Below are 20,994 nucleotides of genomic sequence, written 5' to 3' on the forward strand. Positions count from 1 at the left end.
CATCTGAGGCCACAGAAGTTGATGCCACTTGTGGAAAAGGTTAACATAAGCCTTCTTTATTGCACAGTAAAGTTTTAAGTGGCATTTGTGAATGTAAATCTGTATTTTAGTGCTTGACATTTCCTAAAGTAATCTCTTGCACTTATAGCTATATCAGCTATTGATGAATGCTGGTTTTTGACATGGTGCCATCTGAGGGAATCGATATCATGGGTGTTCAGCTTATGCTTGCACCCTTACACTTTCTGCACCAAAATTCATCTAAATTTTTTGAATTATTTAATGATATTGTGCACTGTGGAGGGCGAAATATGCAAATTACCGCCAATCGTTTTTCAGGAATATTGATTTAAATCACTTCAATAATTTTGCCATGCATTTGTTAACAAACTGGAGATCCTTTGCCCATTTTTAAGAGCCAGCTTTTAATGGATCTCCAAATCATGAAAATTCAGTAAGGTATATCCTCTATTATACATTCCAAATCTAAGGTGGAACTCTACTAGTGTATACTAAAGTACTCCTAAATATATATAAAAAAAAAAAAAGAGGATTAAAGAAGAAGGGACAGAGCCACTTAGGTGCCTGGTCTTGAGAACCAGGGATGGCAGGTTTAAAAGCTTTTTTATCCCATGGGAACTCTCCCTACTCACCCAAGCGGCTCAAGAATCAATCAATCAATCAATCAATCAATCAATTTTTTTTATATAGCGCCAAATCACAACAAACAGTTGCCCCAAGGCGCTTTATATTGTAAGGCAAGGCCATACAATAATTATGAATTATACAAGAATATGGAGAGCATGTATATAAGTGACATTTACACAAACAGGGCAGTAAACAACATATACAAAAAATATCATAACTACATAATATTATAGGAGTTAGCACCTGAAACCTAAATGTTCCTACAGAAAAAAGATAGAAAAATATACATCTGCCTAGTCTGTAGACATGTTGTAAAACAAAGTTATGACTAATAGGCTATCTGATTATGTTATTATAGAAACAAAAACTATGATATAATATGTATTAGGTTCCTATCTAAAGTTCACCCTGCTTGCTAAGTTATGAATAGTTACTACAGAAAGACAAATTCTGTACTCTACATGCTTTCTAATGGAAACCCCAAACATAGATACTGTCTACTGATATCTATTAAAGAACCATTTAAACTGAAGAACCATTAAAAATCCACATCATGTAAAAGAGTAGAAATCCCGAACATTGGCTAACTATAGGCAGAAGAGCTACCGTAATTTAGCCTATAACTAGTCTAGCACACCTTGCTAACCAAAAAAGCTAAATAAAGCTGATAACTAGAGTATAAAGCACAATAGTGTCACTAGACCCTACAATAACGATTGTAACAACCAATACATATAACAACAAACGTAAATAAGTGTCTGTTAACGTTAACTTAACAAACAGAACCAGCTATGTTGTTAGCTATGACAAACAGTGCTGCAGCCGGCTTGATAAGGTAATGTTTGCAGCTAAGTTTAGCTATTTGTACCCCACTTCTCCCTGTTTATTAAAAAAACAATCAGTATATATTCACAACCATAAAGCATACAAGATATAATTACCGCAGTGAAAGGATACGGAGGTAGAATATAATTGCATATGATTGCAATCACCTGGTGACATCACCTGTTTGAAATAACATCATTTTATGTATTTTATGCATTTTACCTCATTACTAGCATCCAACATTTTGGAATGTGTTGCAGGCCTGAAGTCAACCATACAAAACATAAAATATCTTGTTTTCTTATTGTCTGTGATGAAATAGAACCCAAATAAATCTAAGAGTAAGTGTTTTGTTTTGGTTTTTGTTTTGGTTTTTGCATTTCTGCATTTTCCATCCCAACGTTTTGTGATTTTAGGTTGTATCATGTTGCTGAACTGTTAAATATAGACATCTTTGTGATCATTTAACACTATCACTGTGTCACTATGATTCAACATAGTCAACGGTCCTTGCAATAGACTGGTGGCCTGTCCAGGGTGCACCCCACCACTCACCCTGCTGCTAGTTTGCATCACTATGGAAATAGAAGACTTAACAGTATTCCCTGAAAACTCCCTTCTGTCTGATCATTTCTTAATAACATTTACATTTACTCTGATGGACTACCCAGCAGTGGGGAATAAGTTTCATTACACTAGAAGTCTTTCAGAAAGCGCTGTAACTAGGTTTAAGGATATGATTCCTTCTTTATGTTCTCTAATGCCATATACCAACACAGTGCAGAGTAGCTACCTAAACTCTGTAAGGGAGATAGAGTATCTCGTCAATAGTTTTACATCCTCATTGAAGACAACTTTGGATGCTGTAGCTCCTCTGAAAAAGCGAGCTTTAAATCAGAAGTGTCTGACTCCGTGGTATAACTCACAAACTCGTAGCTTAAAGCAGATAACCCGTAAGTTGGAGAGGAAATGGCGTCTCACTAATTTAGAAGATCTTCACTTAGCCTGGAAAAAGAGTCTGTTGCTCTATAAAAAAGCCCTCCGTAAAGCTAGGACATCTTTCTACTCATCACTAATTGAAGAAAATAAGAACAACCCCAGGTTTCTTTTCAGCACTGTAGCCAGGCTGACAAAGAGTCAGAGCTCTATTGAGCTGAGTATTCCATTAACTTTAACTAGTAATGACTTCATGACTTTCTTTGCTAACAAAATTTTAACTATTAGAGAAAAATTACTCATAACCATCCCAAAGACGTATCGTTATCTTTGGCTGCTTTCAGTGATGCCGGTATTTGGTTAGACTCTTTCTCTCCGATTGTTCTGTCTGAGTTATTTTCATTAGTTACTTCATCCAAACCATCAACATGTTTATTAGACCCCATTCCTACCAGGCTGCTCAAGGAAGCCCTACCATTATTTAATGCTTCGATCTTAAATATGATCAATCTATCTTTGTTAGTTGGCTATGTACCACAGGCTTTTAAGGTGGCAGTAATTAAACCATTACTTAAAAAGCCATCACTTGACCCAGCTATCTTAGCTAATTATAGGCCAATCTCCAACCTTCCTTTTCTCTCAAAAATTCTTGAAAGGGTAGTTGTAAAACAGCTAACTGATCATCTGCAGAGGAATGGTCTATTTGAAGAGTTTCAGTCAGGTTTTAGAATTCATCATAGTACAGAAACAGCATTAGTGAAGGTTACAAATGATCTTCTTATGGCCTCGGACAGTGGACTCATCTCTGTGCTTGTTCTGTTAGACCTCAGTGCTGATTTGATACTGTTGGCCATAAAATTTTATTACAGAGATTAGAGCATGCCATAGGTATTAAAGGCACTGCGCTGCGGTGGTTTGAATCATATTTGTCTAATAGATTACAATTTGTTCATGTAAATGGGGAATCTTCTTCACAGACTAAAGTTAATTATGGAGTTCCACAAGGTTCTGTGCTAGGACCAGTTTATTCACTTTATACATGCTTCCCTTAGGCAGTATTATTAGACGGTATTGCTTAAATTTTCATTGTTACGCAGATGATACCCAGCTTTATCTATCCATGAAGCCAGAGGACACACACCAATTAGCTAAACTGCAGGATTGTCTTACAGACATAAAGACATGGATGACCTCTAATTTCCTGCTTTTAAACTCAGATAAATCTGAAGTTATTGTACTTGGCCCCACAAATCTTAGAAACATGGTGTCTAACCAGATCCTTACTGTGGATGGCATTACCCTGACCTCTAGTAATACTGTGAGAAATCTTGGAGTCATTTTTGATCAGGATATGTCATTCAAAGCGCATATTAAACAAATATGTAGGACTGCTTTTTTGCATTTACGCAATATCTCTAAAATCAGAAAGGTCTTGTCTCAGAGTGATGCTGAAAAACTAATTCATGCATTTATTTCCTCTAGGCTGGACTATTGTAATTCATTATTATCAGGTTGTCCTAAAAGTTCCCTAAAAAGCCTTCAGTTAATTCAAAATGCTGCAGCTAGAGTACTGACGGGGACTAGAAGGAGAGAGCATATCTCACCCATATTGGCCTCTCTTCATTGGCTTCCTGTTAATTCTAGAGTAGAATTTAAAATTCTTCTTCTTACTTATAAGGTTTTGAATAATCAGGTCCCATCTTATCTTAGGGACCTCGTAGTACCATATCACCCCAATAGAGCGCTTCGCTCTCAGACTGCAGGCTTACTTGTAGTTCCTAGGGTTTGTAAGAGTAGAATGGGAGGCAGAGCCTTCAGCTTTCAGGCTCCTCTCCTGTGGAACCAGCTCCCAATTCAGATCAGGGAGACAGACACGCTCTCTACTTTTAAGATTAGGCTTAAAACTTTCCTTTTTGCTAAAGCTTATAGTTAGGGCTGGATCAGGTGACCCTAAACCATCCCTTAGTTATGCTGCTATAGACGTAGACTGCTGGGGGGTTCCCATGATGCACTGTTTCTTTCTCTTTTTGCTCTGTATGCACCACTCTGCATTTAATCATTAGTGATCGATCTCTGCTCCCCTCCACAGCATGTCTTTTTCCTGGTTCTCTCCCTCAGCCCCAACCAGTCCCAGCAGAAGACTGCCCCTCCCTGAGCCTGGTTCTGCTGGAGGTTTCTTCCTGTTAAAAGGGAGTTTTTCCTTCCCACTGTAGCCAAGTGCTTGCTCACAGGGGGTCGTTTTGACCGTTGGGGTTTTACATAATTATTGTATGGCCTTGCCTTACAATATAAAGCGCCTTGGGGCAACTGTTTGTTGTGATTTGGCGCTATATAAAAAAATTGATTGATTGATTGATTGATTGATCACATTTTACCAAAATTGGATCATGTTTAATTTTTCACCCCTGTACAAACTGAAATTGGCTTTTGTCACCATTGTTACTGTTTTTAACCACATAACTCCAGAACCTTTGGCTGGATTATCCAGACTATACCTTTAAGGAATCCTTGTGATCAGAAACAGAGAAATAATGCAGTATACATTTCAACTATTGCAGTGTTTTTATATTGTGAGCCCTGTGTAGTCCTTCATTTACGACGGCGTTTTAGGGCCACATTGATTTTTTTTTTTTAGACTTTGACAATAAAGTCGTAATATTATGAGAATAAAGTCGTAATTTTAAGACTTTGAGAATAAAGTTGTAATATTACGAGAATAAAGTCGTAATTTTACGAGAATAAATTCATAATTTTACGAGAATGAAGTCATAATATTACGAGAATAAAGTCATAATATAATATTTCAACTTTTTTCTTGTAACATTACGACTTTTTTCTCGTAATATTACGACTTTATTCTCGAAGTCCAAAAAAAAAAAGAAAGAAATTCAATGTGGCCTTAAAACTCCATCGTATTCATTGTCCCCTACCTGGCTCTATTTTTGTGTATGGCAGAAAACTGAGACAGGATGGTACAATTTGTTTTGTCACCGTTGGTCATGCTGGAGACCTACTTGGCCCACTTAATAGCAATTTAAATCGGCGATTTTGTGTTTGATGCCATTGAGTGAAATTACGTTTTAAAACCCACTGAACAGGTTTCCAGGAAAATGTTATTTCACCTCCTGCTTTCCCGTCCCCATCATCCTCTCATCTTCCCATTCCGCTCCTGAATAAAACCTCCTCTTCATCATCCTCTCATCCCCCCCCCCCCGACCTTCTACTTGTGTTGCACATGAGAAATGAGAGGATGGGGGATGGGAGAGAAGATGAATGAAACCGAGAGTGGGAAATGAAAGGGAGAGAAGGGAAAAAAAAAAAAAGAGAAGAGAGCAAGATTGGGGAAAATGCCCTTTGACTGGATTTAAAAGTCTGTGGCATTTCATTTTCAGAGAGAGGGGAGCTTCATCTCCTTCAGATACTTTAAGGGCCAACCTAATTGATTAATGTTTCCATCTCGTTGGGACGGGCGGCATTTAAAGCTTAACTGAAGCCTTTCACATTCCCAAGTATTAAAACCGAACTGTCACAAAAAATACATGATGACAGAATGAAAGTACCCTGAAACAAAAGTCTAAATTGCAATAAAATACATGGAAGGTCAAATTTGTTTCAAAAATATATACTGAAATCCGCCTGATTTACCACAACTATAATACATGCCTGTACTGATATTTTGTTCTCAGTTTTAGCAACGATAATCAGCTTTCACGGTTTAAGTTTCTGCATCTGTCACATGTAGCTGACAGCATTAAATGTAAGAAAATCGACTCATTTTACAGTGTGGCATCTGTGGTTGAAATACAAAATATACATTTAAATCTTGATAGCGCACTGCTCTGAACAGGTGATGCACAAAATAAATTCATGACATGCAATGCATGAGGTCTTAATGACCAATTTTAAGGTTTGCTGTCTGTGCATGTTTGCAACAGAAGCACAAAGCTATATGGTAAAAAAAAAAGGAGGAATGCAAATGAAATGGAAACCCGGAGCATCGCAGGAATCCATGCACATTTTTAAGTTAATTAACCCTGTCATGACCTCATACCTCAAAAATGCACACCAAAAAAATGCATTATGATTGCCTGGCTGCTGTGTGTTTTTTGGCAGCAACACAAAAACATGTATATATTGAAGACTCTGGGCATTTTGCAATCACACAACAAAGGCAGCGGAGAGACGCCAAAACAATGGTGACCTTTCCCCAACATGGTATATTAAATATGAAAGGTCAGCCTCATGGTGGGGGAGGGTGGCTCGGAGGAGACACAGATGAAATATTCTATTATCCATCAGGCAAAACCCTAACGCTGTTTTCAGAGGACATCTGAATGTGAAGGATGTAGGAGCAAGACGCAAGAAATGAAGCATGGGTCAATCCCTCACTGATATCCCGCTACTGTTCTTACGTTTGAGACAAGCTGCTCTGCAGTATACTGGTCATTTTTGACAGGATTTATTATCGCCCACAACCAAACAAAGTATCAGTAGTGATATAGTCATGAGCACCATGCATCCATCTGAACATCTGCCACTATATCTCCAATGCCCTTGGGCCCAAACTGACCAAACTTGGAGATGATTAGAGGGGTGAACAATCACTATACGAACAGTGACTTGATTTGCTTAATAATTATGTCTTAATTAGTGAAAATTTATATTTTCATAGAGGCCATATTACTGAAGTTACACAGCTGACTCTAAGGCATCCTCTAGCTACCACATGACCTACCCATCTTGAGGGCAGCTGAGGAACCTGTGGTGCAAATGAACACAAATCCATTTGGGATGTGTCAAAGTGCACATTGCTATTTACGTAGAGGGAAATGACAGTGCAAACCAGAGCCCTGTATTAGAGCTCAGTGCATCCAGAAAGTATTCACAGCGCTTCAGGTTTTCTACATTTTGTTATGTTACTGCCTTATTCCAAAATGGATGAAATTCATTTTTTTTCTGCAAAATCCTACAAACGGTACCCCATAATGATGGTATGAAAAATGCTTTTTTTTTTTAGATTTTTGCAAATTTATTAAAAAAATAAATAAATAAAAAAGAAATCACATGTACATAGGTATTCACAGCCTTTGTCATGAAGCTCTAAATTGAGCTCAGGTGCATCTTGTTTCCACTGATCATCCTCAAGATGTTTCTACAGTTTAACTGGAGTCCACCTGAGGGTAAATTTAGTTGATTGGACATGAATTGGAAAGGCACACACCTGTCTACATATAAGGTCCCACAGTTGACAGTGCATGTCAGAGCACAAACCAAGCTTGAAGTCAAAGGAATTGTCTGTAGACCTCTGAGACAGGATTGTCTCCAGGCACAAATCTGGGGAAGGGTGCAGAAACATTTCTGCTGCTTTGAATGTCCCAGTGAGGACAATGGCCTCCATCGTCCATAAATGGAAACTTATCCCTGCGTTTCTCCACTCCATTCCCAGCACACACTCGGTTTAATTTCTTTTGTGTGTTCATGTTGACTGATGTGATGGCATGGGAATTCCAGCTCCAGGGCCTATTTTCATGGATTTGCATATTTAAATAGGGTGTGGAAAGGGAGGAGCTTGGTGTGTGTGCATGTGTGCTCAATTCCACGTTGATTGGGATGTACAAACGGAACATGTGTGAATCCATGTCTAAGCACACTTTGATACATCTGAATTTTTTGTGCTTACATCAGTTTCACACAAAAGGTCATTGCTAAAAAAAAAAAAAAAGCTGTCTGTTCACAGAGCTGTATCCAAGCATATTAAGGGAAAGTTGAGTGGAAAGAAAAAGACCGGTAGAAAAAGGTGCATAAGCAACAGGGATAACCAGAGGATTGTGACGCAAAGCCCATTTAAGGATTTGGGGAGATTCACAAGGATGAACTGGAGTCAGTGCTTCAAAAGCCACCACACACATACATATCCAGGACATGGGCTACAACTCCAGTGCCATCAGGAAAAACACATCTATCTTTGGGTTATGGTTATGGTCATGGTAACGTTTTGGGTTAGAGTTAGCATTTCCTTATGTATTACATATGACATTTGGCCAAAAGAAAAAAGAAAAAAGTGGTTTTATGTTAAATTGTGACACATTGGGAGTGAGAATGTCATGGTATAAGCAGCTTGTTCATGAACCAACCAGTGACTGTTTCAGCCTTCAAAATAGACTTCAAATTCCTGAATGAATCTAAAGCGAATATCACACCATGATGCATCAAAGAAATGTTTGAGGAACTCATACCAATTTGGACATCGATTTTTGTCCTGAAAAAGTTCTTTTCTCATTCACCAATTGTGTTCCTATTAAGCTGATGTCCACAAAGTCCGTCTGACAGTTATGTGCATGCTCAAAACTTTGAGTGGACATCAGACAAAAGATTTCCAGGTGGCTACATGTTTGTTTACTGTATTGTCCTCTACTTGTTTTTTACTTTTACACTACTCTTGCATTCACATCCTGTGGCAGTCCGATACTTCAGACTGGTCTTTTGATTGGCTAAAGCTCTAGCGCGGGGTATGAATTCTGCACGAGCAGAGAGAGGACAGTCCCAATGATGCAACATGCATGCGTCTGTTCATTTAGTCAAGTAGCTGGATGTCAGAGCCCGGCAGATTCTCTCATCAAGAAGAAGCTGCAAAGCTGTTTGATGTCCTTGCTCCAACAGCCGCATAGTGAGAAAATGTCAGCACAGGAACATCACAGCCCAAAATTAATGGAAGACCAACAGATTACGTGATTATGCCAGCAGATAAAATATTAAAATGCGTAACTAGTCAATTTGCTGTCTGTCACAGTGTGAAAACACCATAAGTAATACAACACTTTGTTTGCAGTACGAGGGGAAAAATGTTTGTCTGTCTTGAACTGTAATTTTGTTGTTATGCCTACTGTTGTGTGCACCGTGCACTTTGGTACATATGATATGAGCTTTTTCTTTCTGTTCTGTGTGTTCAGTGTCTATAATGGGCTTTTATGTGTTATTACGCATCTTAATGATGCATTATCATGATCTATGCTTTCATTTCAAACTATTTTTATAGTCTGAACACCGAACTGAATGCCCTCCTGTTCGTTCACCTGATCACCACATAGCCCCAGTCATCCAGAGGGAGAAAAGCAGCCTTAAAATGTGATACAAACCATAAAATTTTGTTCCATTAAGTATTATTTTTATTTCAATGTTAATTTTTGTGTTCACTTCACTTTAATGATTATAATATGTGCTATTGCACATTGTTGTGCAGTGTGTATGTGTCGTGAACTCGCTTATGTAAAGCACGTCTGCATGCTATGCTTCTTACGTGTAATACAAGTTAGCACTGGGGTTTAGACCTGGTTTTTGGTGGTGTATGGCAAAAACGCTTTCTTGTGGCAAATGATATGAATGTGCCAGCTCTGCAGCTGAGCAAGCCTCATTTTTATACCAACATGTCCACATGAGTGTTTAAAGAATGTGGGAGGTGGAAACTAGCAATGATACATTACATTTACCACTTTGAGTTGGGTGGAAGACAGGCTCAAAGTCATCTACTGGATTGTGTCTAACTGTAATTTGGATAGGTTAAATATAGAGGACAAATTTCATTGTACCTAGCCATTCTTCTCCTCCTCCTTCATCTTCGTCTTCTTCTTCTTAAAGCATGATGTTACCAGAGCCTCATGTAAATCCTTTATCTAGAGGTGCAAACTGCAGCAACTTGACTTGCAAAACCAGGAACAGGTGACTAGCTTCAAGAACAGGTGGATCATTGAAGATAGCTGGAGTGTTTGAGAAGCTCAAGGCCATCTTTAGAAAGTATAACAGGTTTATACCACAGATGCTCTCCCCTAAAAGTATAATGGGGATACTACACCATTTTACCTTTTAAGACTGAAGATGTCACTTGAATAAATGCAGAACATATTGAAGACAATAAGAAGTTCAATTGCTGTAAAAGTCTTGATATCAACGATATCTGACATTTGATATGGATCTTGTAGCTGAGTAGTCACAACACCAAATTTGTGGATTTTAACAACCATAAGACTTACTGCTACTTTAGGCCCCATTAAAAAAAAAAAAAAAAAAAAAAAGATTATCATCTCACATGGCCTGCATGGCAAAATTGGCCCGCATTAATTAATTTCTTTCTTTATTTCTTTATTTATTTATTTTGGCGAATTTCATTGACACTGGCACATTTGGTGCCAGAATTGGCACGTCCATACACTGACTGTATCCAACATGGAAACAAGATTTATTTTTAAAATATCTGATATTTTCCAGTTCCTCACATGGTATGCAGGTGCTGTATGTGTCATTTTTCAGGTTTGAAATGATGTTGTGTGTACAGGTTTCTAAGAAGAAGAAAAATATGCCCTCCCTCACCACTTTTTTTCTGCTGTCAAGGATGAGAAAGTAATGCTTTTGTTGTTGTTGTTGTTTTGTTTTGTTTTTATGGGGCCTTAGTCTGTTCAATAATCTGTCTTCTGAAAAGCAGCTTCATATGTAGCTGCCAATCACTAATTACTGAAGAGGACCACTAAAGCCCAAACCCACTGCTGATTCCAAAAAGGAGGAATTGAGGTCTGATTTATTTAAATAGCAGGCAAAATTCATGTTTCCTGCTTTTGCTACTGACATCACCTGAGAACAGGTGAGTCCCATGACACAAGTGGTTGTGCACATGCGCTGTACAATGCTACTGCATACACTACTCCCACAATTATTACCACACTTTTCCACAAAGCAAAAATGTTTATGCTGTCATCTCAAAACTGTCTTCTGTTGAAGAGTGTGACATGCTTTTCATGGGATTCATGCTATGGATTCTTGTTGCAGAGGTGAAGAGGTGAAGGAGGCTTCTGCTTTCACTGAATGCTGCATGTTATACCCACATGTCCACTGTTGTCTACTTATGCCACACAGATATCATACAAATGTATGATAACTATGCTTTTGCCAGAGAGATGAGTGGAGGGATGGGTGTCACTCATGGAACTGTATGCCCTCCGCTGCTGCTGCCCTGCATACAGGCTCAGAAAATGTTTCTGTGCTCAGAAAATGGTTACTACTTGCTCCAAAACAAAACGCAATCTGCAGTGTTTTAATTTTAGTTTAAACATTTTCACACAGAAATGATTTCAATATGGAACAATGAAATAATAAAAACAAAACCAATTATGATTAAAAAATGCATATGAACCCCTAGCTGCACAAATTATATACCATTATTCAGGTTTTGTGGATCATGATGTGTTCCGAGGTCACAAATTTTCAAAACATGTTCAAAAGTTTTCTGACTGCTCACTGCATTCTGTAACTTCAGCTTTAACCACACTTTACATCGGTTCTCAGGCCCCAATTGGTTTTTTTATTTTATTTATGTATTTATTTACTCATTTATTTGTGAAAATAAAGTACACAAACAGACATCAAATATTGGCAATGGCAGCCTGGCTTAACAGTCCAATACAATTATGTGTGTGTGTGTATGTGTGTGTGTGTAAACATTATTGGAGCAGTTGTTGATTATGTTAAATGCATTTTTACATTTAAATTCAATACTATAAAAATGTATTTTATTTGATATCAGCAATTAACCCCAACAAACAACATCACTTATCATTGTTCAGTTCCAGTCCTTTAACTTTATTTATGAATTGTGAGCCATCTCCTTGAGAAACAGCATGTTTCCACAAATACTGTTGCATGGCATTAAAATTTCAATTTATTTACTTTATATAGCACCAAATCACAATAAAGCTGCCTCAAGGTGCTTCATACAAGTAAGGTCTAACCTTACCAACCCCTAGAGCAAGCACACAGGCGACAGCGGTAAGGAAAAACTCCCTGCGATAATATTCCCTCTGATAAAATTCCATCCGTAACACTGGATCTATGTTCTTTACAGAATATCAGATTTTCATACAGATAAAATATAACTTGTCATTGCATCTGAACCTGATAATACAATAAATAATTGCTGAATATTGGATTTTACAGACAGAGAGACCTTTGATGGTCAAAACTAAAGCTCCCTCATTGTTGAAATTATTCTGAACCACTGTTCAACTTGAATTTGCCAACACTAAAGAATGAAATACAATTTGAAAAGTATGCACTGATGTTCACAAGGGCCCGCTAACTTGCTTTCATAAACAGACCAGCCATCTGGAGAGACTAGAGGTTTTTTGGTGGCTAGCCAACTTGCAGGGTAGGCATAGAGCCAAATAAAAGCTCCTGTAAAAATAAATAAATAAATTCAAAATAAAACTGACTGTATCTTGGCTCAGTGTCTCCATAAAGTCGAATGGGAAGGCAGAAAAATAAGCTGTATTTAGTGAAAAAAGCGTGTCTCAGAATGAATTATTTATTAGAACATAGAGCACAAGAGCAGCCATTAGTGCAACAAATACAACACGTGGAGATGTGCTGACATTTGTACACTACATAGCACATACTGTTAACTTTCACTCTTAGTATTCCAATTATATCGGTGGTTTCATTGTGAGACACCATCCTAAACATTTTGTCACATCATCGAACAAGTAAAAAAATTTTAATTTGGCAATAAACTGAGAAGAAAAAAATACTGGAATTAAATAATAAATTCAGCTTCTTATACCTTTGTGGCCTTTGGGCTTTTCTGTGTAGTAATCACCAAAATGACATATGCAAAAGTAATCATACAAATCCAGGCTGTGGTGTTTTGCACCAACTGACAAAAACTTTTAAAAAATTCTGGAAAATTAGCATCATCACAAAAAAGTTTGAGAAGATGTGAAAATTTGTGGGGGGTGAGACAAGGAAGACAGTATACACCCAATATATTTCATGTTTTTGGTTGTTCATTTTTGTTGTTTTTTTCATTTTCCATATTGCCCAACTTTTTCTGATTTGGGGTTGTAACTAAACATTCTGTCCCTGTTGGACAGTAAATCAATCAATCAATACAGCCATCTGTCCATAAAAGCAAGCACGAATTTACACAAAATGGGAAAATGTGTGCACAGTTCTCTGTGTGTTCCATCTGCAGAATGCTGCATAATTATTCACCACTTTGCCAAAATACCATGGATGTAACAAGAATTAAATATTTGTAATCGGAGATTGTCTTTATGTTTTGTTTGTTGTAGTAGCCAGGCAGCACATGAGCATGTTGGCAGCACAGTGGATTAGTGGTTAGCACTGTTGCCTCACAGCAAGAAGGTCATGGGACCGATTCCCACCTGTGGCTTTTCTGTGTGGAGTTTGCATGTTCTCCCTGTGTTTGTGTGGGTTTCCTCTGGGTTTCCTCCCACATTTAGAGACATGTAGGTTAGGTGAATTGAAAACTTTCTAATGGATGATTTTCAAGTTGCCACTAGAGCAGCGCCTACGCGCGTGCGTGATGATGTCACAACTCTTTCCAGTGAGGGAGACGCGGTTTGCCGCTATTGTTTCTGTATGACAACGTTGCTTTTTGTCCCACACATGGACGAGTCACGTTCAGCTCTTTGGATCTTTAGTTATTGATCCGTTCAGATATCGTCAATGTTCGCGCAAGACATCAGAGTTGGCAGGTTGGGTGAAGTTGGACGATAGTCAAACAGAATGCTGATGGTACGGGAACTGCACAAACGATGAGGAACCGTCAAGACAGAAAGCAAAACGGAATAGGAATGAATTGAAGTTGTTGTCAGGATTCATTCACATTTATGAACAGTTTGAAAATTCTGACGAAGCGTCAGCTACAGGAACAAAGATGAACGACAGTTAAACGATGTCTCAGAAAGTCAACGTAGGTCCAGATTTCTTGTTTTGTTTTGGCTTCGGTGTCCTTCGTTAGTGCCACATGACCGGAACTTTATATCAGCATTCACACCACTGCAGCACATTCCTTATGGGTTAACAACAACAATGACAAAAAAATTACTTACCGATACGGCATGGAATTCACCTCCAGTGGCCATTTCACTCCCTGGAAATCTGACAGGTGAGCTGTTGTTTCTAATGACACCAAACATGCGAGTGAGAGGCTCCCTAGCCGGAAGTCTCAGTTTCAAGATGCCGGCGCAACTTGAAAATTGTTCAAAAAGAGACCTGGCACTTTTCTCAAAGTGACTAACCTGGTTAAATAAAGGTTCAATTCAAATGTTCAAGTGCTGTGTGCAGAGCCACGATGTACCCCACAGACTCTGATAAGTGCATCTGTGTATTGTCCACCTGTTATAGACTGAGACTTTTATTCTGAAAGAAACAAGCATGAATATAAGTTAAATATGCTGGATAATATGATTTATTTATTTATTTGTTTGTGTTTTTCCTGGGCTGCATGTGAAGCAACATTCTCTCAATTACAATTTCAATGCCAAGGTTTCAAACTTGCACTATACAGATGCATGTGCAAACCTCACCTATTTGCATGCTGCCTCCCACAATTTTGTGCACTATGGTGGACAAACCCCACAATGCATGTTCATGCAGGCAAATGCGCTAACTGGACAATACACATTATTTTGAGCACTTGAAAGACAATCCTCAGTGTGCTCTGTGAGTAAAAATGGGTGTTTCTTTATTTTATTATTTTTTATTAAACAACTAAACCTTTAGTAAATCAGGCCCGAAATCTTTACATAGAAAATAACTGTTGGCTGCTACGTATATTAATGTTTAAAATTACATTTACAGGCCCTTTAATGGAACAGGCATACAAACAAGTATTTCTTCAAAAATGACCTAAAAATTAGACTTTAGGATGAATCACCTCATTATGTTTTGGGGTGTTTCTGTCTACAAAACTTAGTATCAATTGATAAGAAACCCCGTTGACATATTAGCTCAGTGAAAAGAAATAAAACAATCTCATGCATGACAAGGAAGGATTCAGTCTCTCTGGTTGTCTGGCTCTCTGAGAACAGTTTCTATTTGCACAAAAGATGTAATCTTTGAATTTTAGAAGAGGAGCTACAGATTTATTCTGTCTTGTAAAGTTACATAAGTCAAACTCAGCTCTGACACATTTAGTAAATAAGCAAAGGTTATGTAAGGGCTCCATCACTGCACTTTACCACTGAGGAGCAAAGCAAATTAAGTAGGTGCAGAAGAATTTACAAGTCAGGAGGAAGAAAAAAAAAAGACCCTATTGTACCAGATTCCTGCTTTTGTTTTCAGCGTGCATGAAGCTGTGTTTTCACATAAAAATAAAGGTAGAGCTGCAACTATTTCCTCCGTTGCTGGTGACTCACAGGAAATTAAAGGAAAAAGTGAAAAGTAAGTCAGAGCTGCACAAACACAGAGCGTGTGCACAGGCACAGAGATGAGAGTGCCTCTGTCGATGTATTCAAAAAGAAACAGCTGCGGCTGTCAGTCGGAAGAATGACTTATCACTATTCTGTGCGACTCTTATTAATGTAGAATATTATGAGTAAAGCCTTTCAAGGGGTCATTAATATTTGACAGAAAACATGGCTTTTTTAATCACGAGAACATTTTTACCATTTCTTTTCTCTCATCTTGATGTGAGTCTTGTGTCATGGCACATTACAAGGTTTTGCTTTTATCTTTTTTGATTCTATTACAGCCGCTCAGCTTCATTCCATCCTTCTGGGAAGAAGAATGGCAGTTTCTGCTTATGTTAAAAGACAAAACCGTTTACGCCACACATCTTGGATTGTACGTTTCCAGGCGTCCGTCACAAGCGGCAATCTTCGGTGCTGGAAAAAAAAAAAGAAGCCACCACGGAATTGCCAAAACCTGCAATTCCTTGAATGGCCACTTGAGGCTGGTTCAAAAAAATTAGTCAATCCTTACAGATGTCAATGTTAACGCCTCCAACTTTACAGCAGAAATAGCTTGGTATACAAACTGATTCTGGTCTCTATAACTGGGTTCCTCACCTTGCATCAACTGTACTAGGGGAGGGGGGGATTTCTTCATAACTCATTCATTTCAGCTTTTATAACTCATAAAGTTGTGAATAATTAAGGGAGTGGTCACTTTGAGTGACAGCTAATGTTCCAAATCCAGAGCACCACTAACACTAACTTTCTGAGCGTGTTATTACAAATATCTGAGATAACTTGGCTAGGTTACTGTGTCCCCATGGTAAAAAAAAAAAAGTAATCAGGCTTCAGAGCCTTCAGCTACCATGCTTGTGGAACAGTTTGCCTGTTGACTTTCAACAAGCTGCTTCCACTTTTTTCTTACAATGGCAAATCTTAAAATTTATTTGTTTTATATTGCCTATCATTAGTTTTATGGTTTTATCTTGAGCACTTTATAGATTTCATCACTTAAAGTGCTTTAAGTGGCCCATGACCATTAGCTTGGAGACCAAGCAAGCAGCATGGTCAGAACTGTCTATCTCTCTTTCTCTATCTAGAACAGAAGAGAACACTGGACAGACTGCTGGACATTATGGATGATGCCATTCACCCTCTGCACACCATCATCAGCAACCAGAGGAGCCTTTTCAGCCATAGACTGCGCCTTCCCAAGTGCAGGACAAACAGGCTGAAAAAACTCCTTTGTCCCTCAGGTCATCAGACTGTACAACTCACTCGGGGGGGAGGAGTAACAGGAAGACAGAGGACAGGAAGGAGAGGGACAGCAGTAGCCAGTAAACCAGTCGAAAGTATTTCTGGTATTTATATTTGTATTTACATTTTACAAATTGATCTATCTATCTATCTATCTATCTATCTATCTATCTATCTATCTATCTATCTATCTATCTATCTATCTATCTATCTATCTATCTATCTATCTATCTATCTATCTATCTATCTATCTATCTATCTATCTATCTATCTATCTATCTATCTATCTATCTATCTATCTATCTATCTATCTATCTATCTATCTATCTATCTATCTATCTATCTATCTATCTATCTATCTATCTATCTATCTATCTATCTAGTTAGTTAGTTAGTTAGTTAGTTAGTTAGTTAGTTAGTTAGTTAGTTAGTTAGTTAGTTAGTTAGTTAGTTAGTTAGTTAGTTAGTTAGTTAGTTAGTTAGTTAGTTAGTTAGTTGTAAAGGTGATGTCTGGTTTTTAAATGCTTGTCAATAAGGATGACCAACTATAATGCTGCACAAATGCCCCAAAAGAGAGATCCGGGGTGGATTTTTAAAAATACTGTTTTTTTTTTTTATTTAAAGAATTCTCATAATTATCAGTCATACTGATGCACAACTCCACTACACAAGTATTAAAGGTGCATAACTAAAATGAGCAAGTCTTGTCTAAATAAAATAATAATCTAAAAAAAAAAATCTGACTATCTGTAATGCTCTAGTAGGACACAGTGCAATAGGAGGTAATGCAATACATATTCCAGTTTTATAGATAGAGGATGTACAGTGTGTGTGTGTGTGTGTACGCGCGCGCGTGTGTATAAGTCCAATAAATCACTCCACAATTAAGTCCTCAAAGCTGTTAAAAATATAACGCAATGCAAAAATACCCTCAGCCATATGAGCATTGTGTTCATTATAATTTGCAGTTGTTGAATTAGTGTCATATAAAATTAATTATACATTTATTGTTATTTACATTAATTATTAAGATCCTGTCTTGTAAATCACTTCAGAGGCATTATCAGGTTACAAAAAACAGTGTTTCCAGTTTTTAAAGTGTTTCTTTCTTGCCTGCATTTACATAATTTATGGCAAAGTGGTTATATTTACACACAAATGAAGTGGTCAGCAGTTAGCTAGACCAGGAAGTGATCTACTAGATGTCTTGTAAATCACTCCACAGGTGTTATCAGGTTGCAAAAACAGCATCTTCAGTTTTAGAAGTGTTTATTTTCCGTGCTAACCTTTCCATAATATATGAGAAATGTTATATTTATTTATATTTCCATTTTTCAATGTGTTTATTTCTCCCTAGCTTTTACATAACATATGGTAATGGTGATATATGTAGCCAAAAACGAAGCAAAGTTAGCAGCTAGCAACACCAGAAACGTCCGTGGGATCATACCATAAAAATAGGAACCGAATGTGACTTTTTACCTCTTAAAATATGTCCCAGTTAGCCATCTTTGAACTTGTCCAAGGTCTGTGTCCCGAGAATGTTCCCTGTGAATTTGAAGACTGGCAGTAATAGGACTGGACTTATGCTGAGTACAGACGGACGGATGGACGCAAAGTCTTCGCTATACCCGATGGCCATATTTGATGGCCTCGGGTAATAAAACTGTAGTGGGTAGGGTGATGACAATTTTTTTCTATAAATTGCATTACACCACCTGTTTTTCCACTTTTTTCATCTGTATCATGACTGTTGTGAATGTTTTATCACTAAAATGTCATTGCATGAAAACAACAATCAATATTTGATGTTCCCTTTTGAATCAAAAGGGAACATCAGTTGAATTTCAAGTTTAATTACAAAACCGGCCTTGTGAGTATGATCAATGCTTTCTTTTTTTTAACTGTTGCTCTGTATAACTGTGATGACAGCATGTGCACAAAGAAGCATCAAATTCTTATTGTTATTAAGTCTACATGTGTAGATCATGAATATACGCTGAGTGTTCTCCAAGAAAATACAGCCAGTGCACCAGAAAGAAACACATATTTACTACAATGTTTTACTCTTGGATTACAATTTTAATTTTTTTCTTTCTGTATTTATCTCATCCTTTACATAAGAGGAAAGAAAGGCAGCCTCTAGCATGTATTACAGTGGCAATTAAAATGCAGGCTTCACTTAGACACTTTTTCATTTGACTGATTTGTATTTGAAGTCAATTTCATTTCTCTTGCTTGTGCATTAAGATGAAAACAAGCTTGTATTGTAATGTTATTAACATGAAGCACAACAGCAAAATAACAGCAAAATAACTCCATATATATATATATATATATATATATATATAACAGATTAAACAAAATGGTTCAGTCATGCGTTCACTGTACACCATTTAAAATAATGTAAAAAAAAAACAAAAAAAAACAAAAAACAAATTCTGCTTCTACCCATTGAATCTTGTAATGAAAAGATGAATCGTCCATGAGAGGAAAGTATTTTCAGTACTGTCTTAAAAAACACAAACTCCAACTGTCTCTTGCTCATTACTAGTTGGCAACCATCAGACTGTAGCAGTTGCTTTCAGTCTATTATTTCCATCCATAATGTGCACAGGTGCACCTTAATTCAATTGGAAGACGTTGCTGTGGTTGTACACAAATACATCTTGTTACCAGCAAAGCTGTTGTCATGGCGATGATCAGACTTATATAAGCTCAAATGTATTTTCATTGGAGCCGACTGTATTGTTTTTGCGTCCTCATTTCACTGTGATTTGTTTATAGCTGCATGTATAACAGAAATTGATTCAGCTGTTCACGTCTTCCCCCCCCCCCAAACAGGCAGAACATGGAGCAACACATTTAAGTGTGTAGTTTGCACAGATGCATGCAGGATATCGGCTCTGACATTTTTATGCCATCTTGCAAAAGTTGATAACGGGGCACTTTGTATTCTCCGTCAGTATCACTTTCATCACGTGGCGCTGCAGACTCGATATTAAAACCGAGATGTCTGATTTCACAATGAAACAACGAGATCATTTGAATTCTTACCTTTCAGCCAGCTATGCACTGATGATTGAAAATACTCTTTCAGGGTGAGGGGGGTTCACTCACTTCACCTTTAACCTCCCGTCTGCCTTCAGCTCCAGCTCTTGAGTGGCTTTCAGCAGAGGATTAAACAGCTATTGACAGATGAGTGACGTGATTGACAGGTTACGGCTTCCTTCCTTGTCAGAAGGGCTTCTCTGTTTTTCTGTGCCCCCAGAATTCACATTTCACATTCCATCATGACTGCAGAACTTTTGAATTTTTAGCGCTGCAAAGCACCAGGGAAATATGCACAGCCCACTTTTCACACCACGTGTCTAAAGCGGTGCCTTGAACCTTGACAAGAATGAATGAAATTCTTACAGAAACTCGCACCGGCGTGTTGGGTGAAGCTGGTACTTTGCTGACTTGTCATTTCTGAGAGTGTCTGTGTCCAGTGTTCGACAACACAACGCCTCCAATCTGCAACCGACACTTGTAAGGAAAGTTTCAGCCTTAGTGGAACACGTGGGAGTTGTTAAGTAAATGTAGATTCATTCAAACCCTTCTGTTAAATCAAAGGACACTTTGAGGTGGGTGTCAAACACTTTTAAGTGCTAAGAATGACTTCAAGCAGACATTTAGCAAGATGTTTTTTAAACAATCCCTGTTCGGTTATGAGCTACCCCCTTATGGAGGATTTTACTGATGTCATGAGTTAAGGGGCGTGGCCAGACTTCCAGCATGCCGTGATTGAGTGTTCTAGCATGACGATGAAAATGGACTTTAGTGATGTTTTATGGATTACGAGAGGTATAAGAAGTGGATATCTAATTATCTAATGATTGGGATTGAGGAGGTAAGGATTTTGTTCTCAACAGATGAATGTGTTAATGGACCTGTTAACACATTCATTTTTGAGCGGTGGCCAAACGGTGCGCTTTTTTCCAATTCAGTTCCATTTCAATTGATTTTCATTTATATAGTCCCAAATCACAACAAAGCTGCCTCAAGGCTCTTCACACAAGTAAGGTCTAACCTTACCAACTCCCAG

At 37.8% G+C, this 20,994-nt stretch overlaps 1 protein-coding gene across 1 annotated transcript in view; it reads right to left on the reverse strand.

Annotated features, from left to right (window-relative positions):
- Nucleotides 1-19,983, reverse strand: part of tox2 (TOX high mobility group box family member 2) — a 432,153-nt gene extending 412,170 nt beyond the window's left edge. Inside the window, exon 1 of the mRNA XM_034166083.1 lies at nt 19,965-19,983. The gene's annotated coding sequence lies outside the window, so the exon portion shown is untranslated. The remainder of the gene's footprint in view (nt 1-19,964) is intronic.
- Between the last annotated feature and the right edge of the window lie 1,011 nt (nt 19,984-20,994).

This window comes from Thalassophryne amazonica, chromosome 3 (assembly GCF_902500255.1).
Source record: "Thalassophryne amazonica chromosome 3, fThaAma1.1, whole genome shotgun sequence".
NCBI lineage: Eukaryota > Metazoa > Chordata > Actinopteri > Batrachoidiformes > Batrachoididae > Thalassophryne > Thalassophryne amazonica.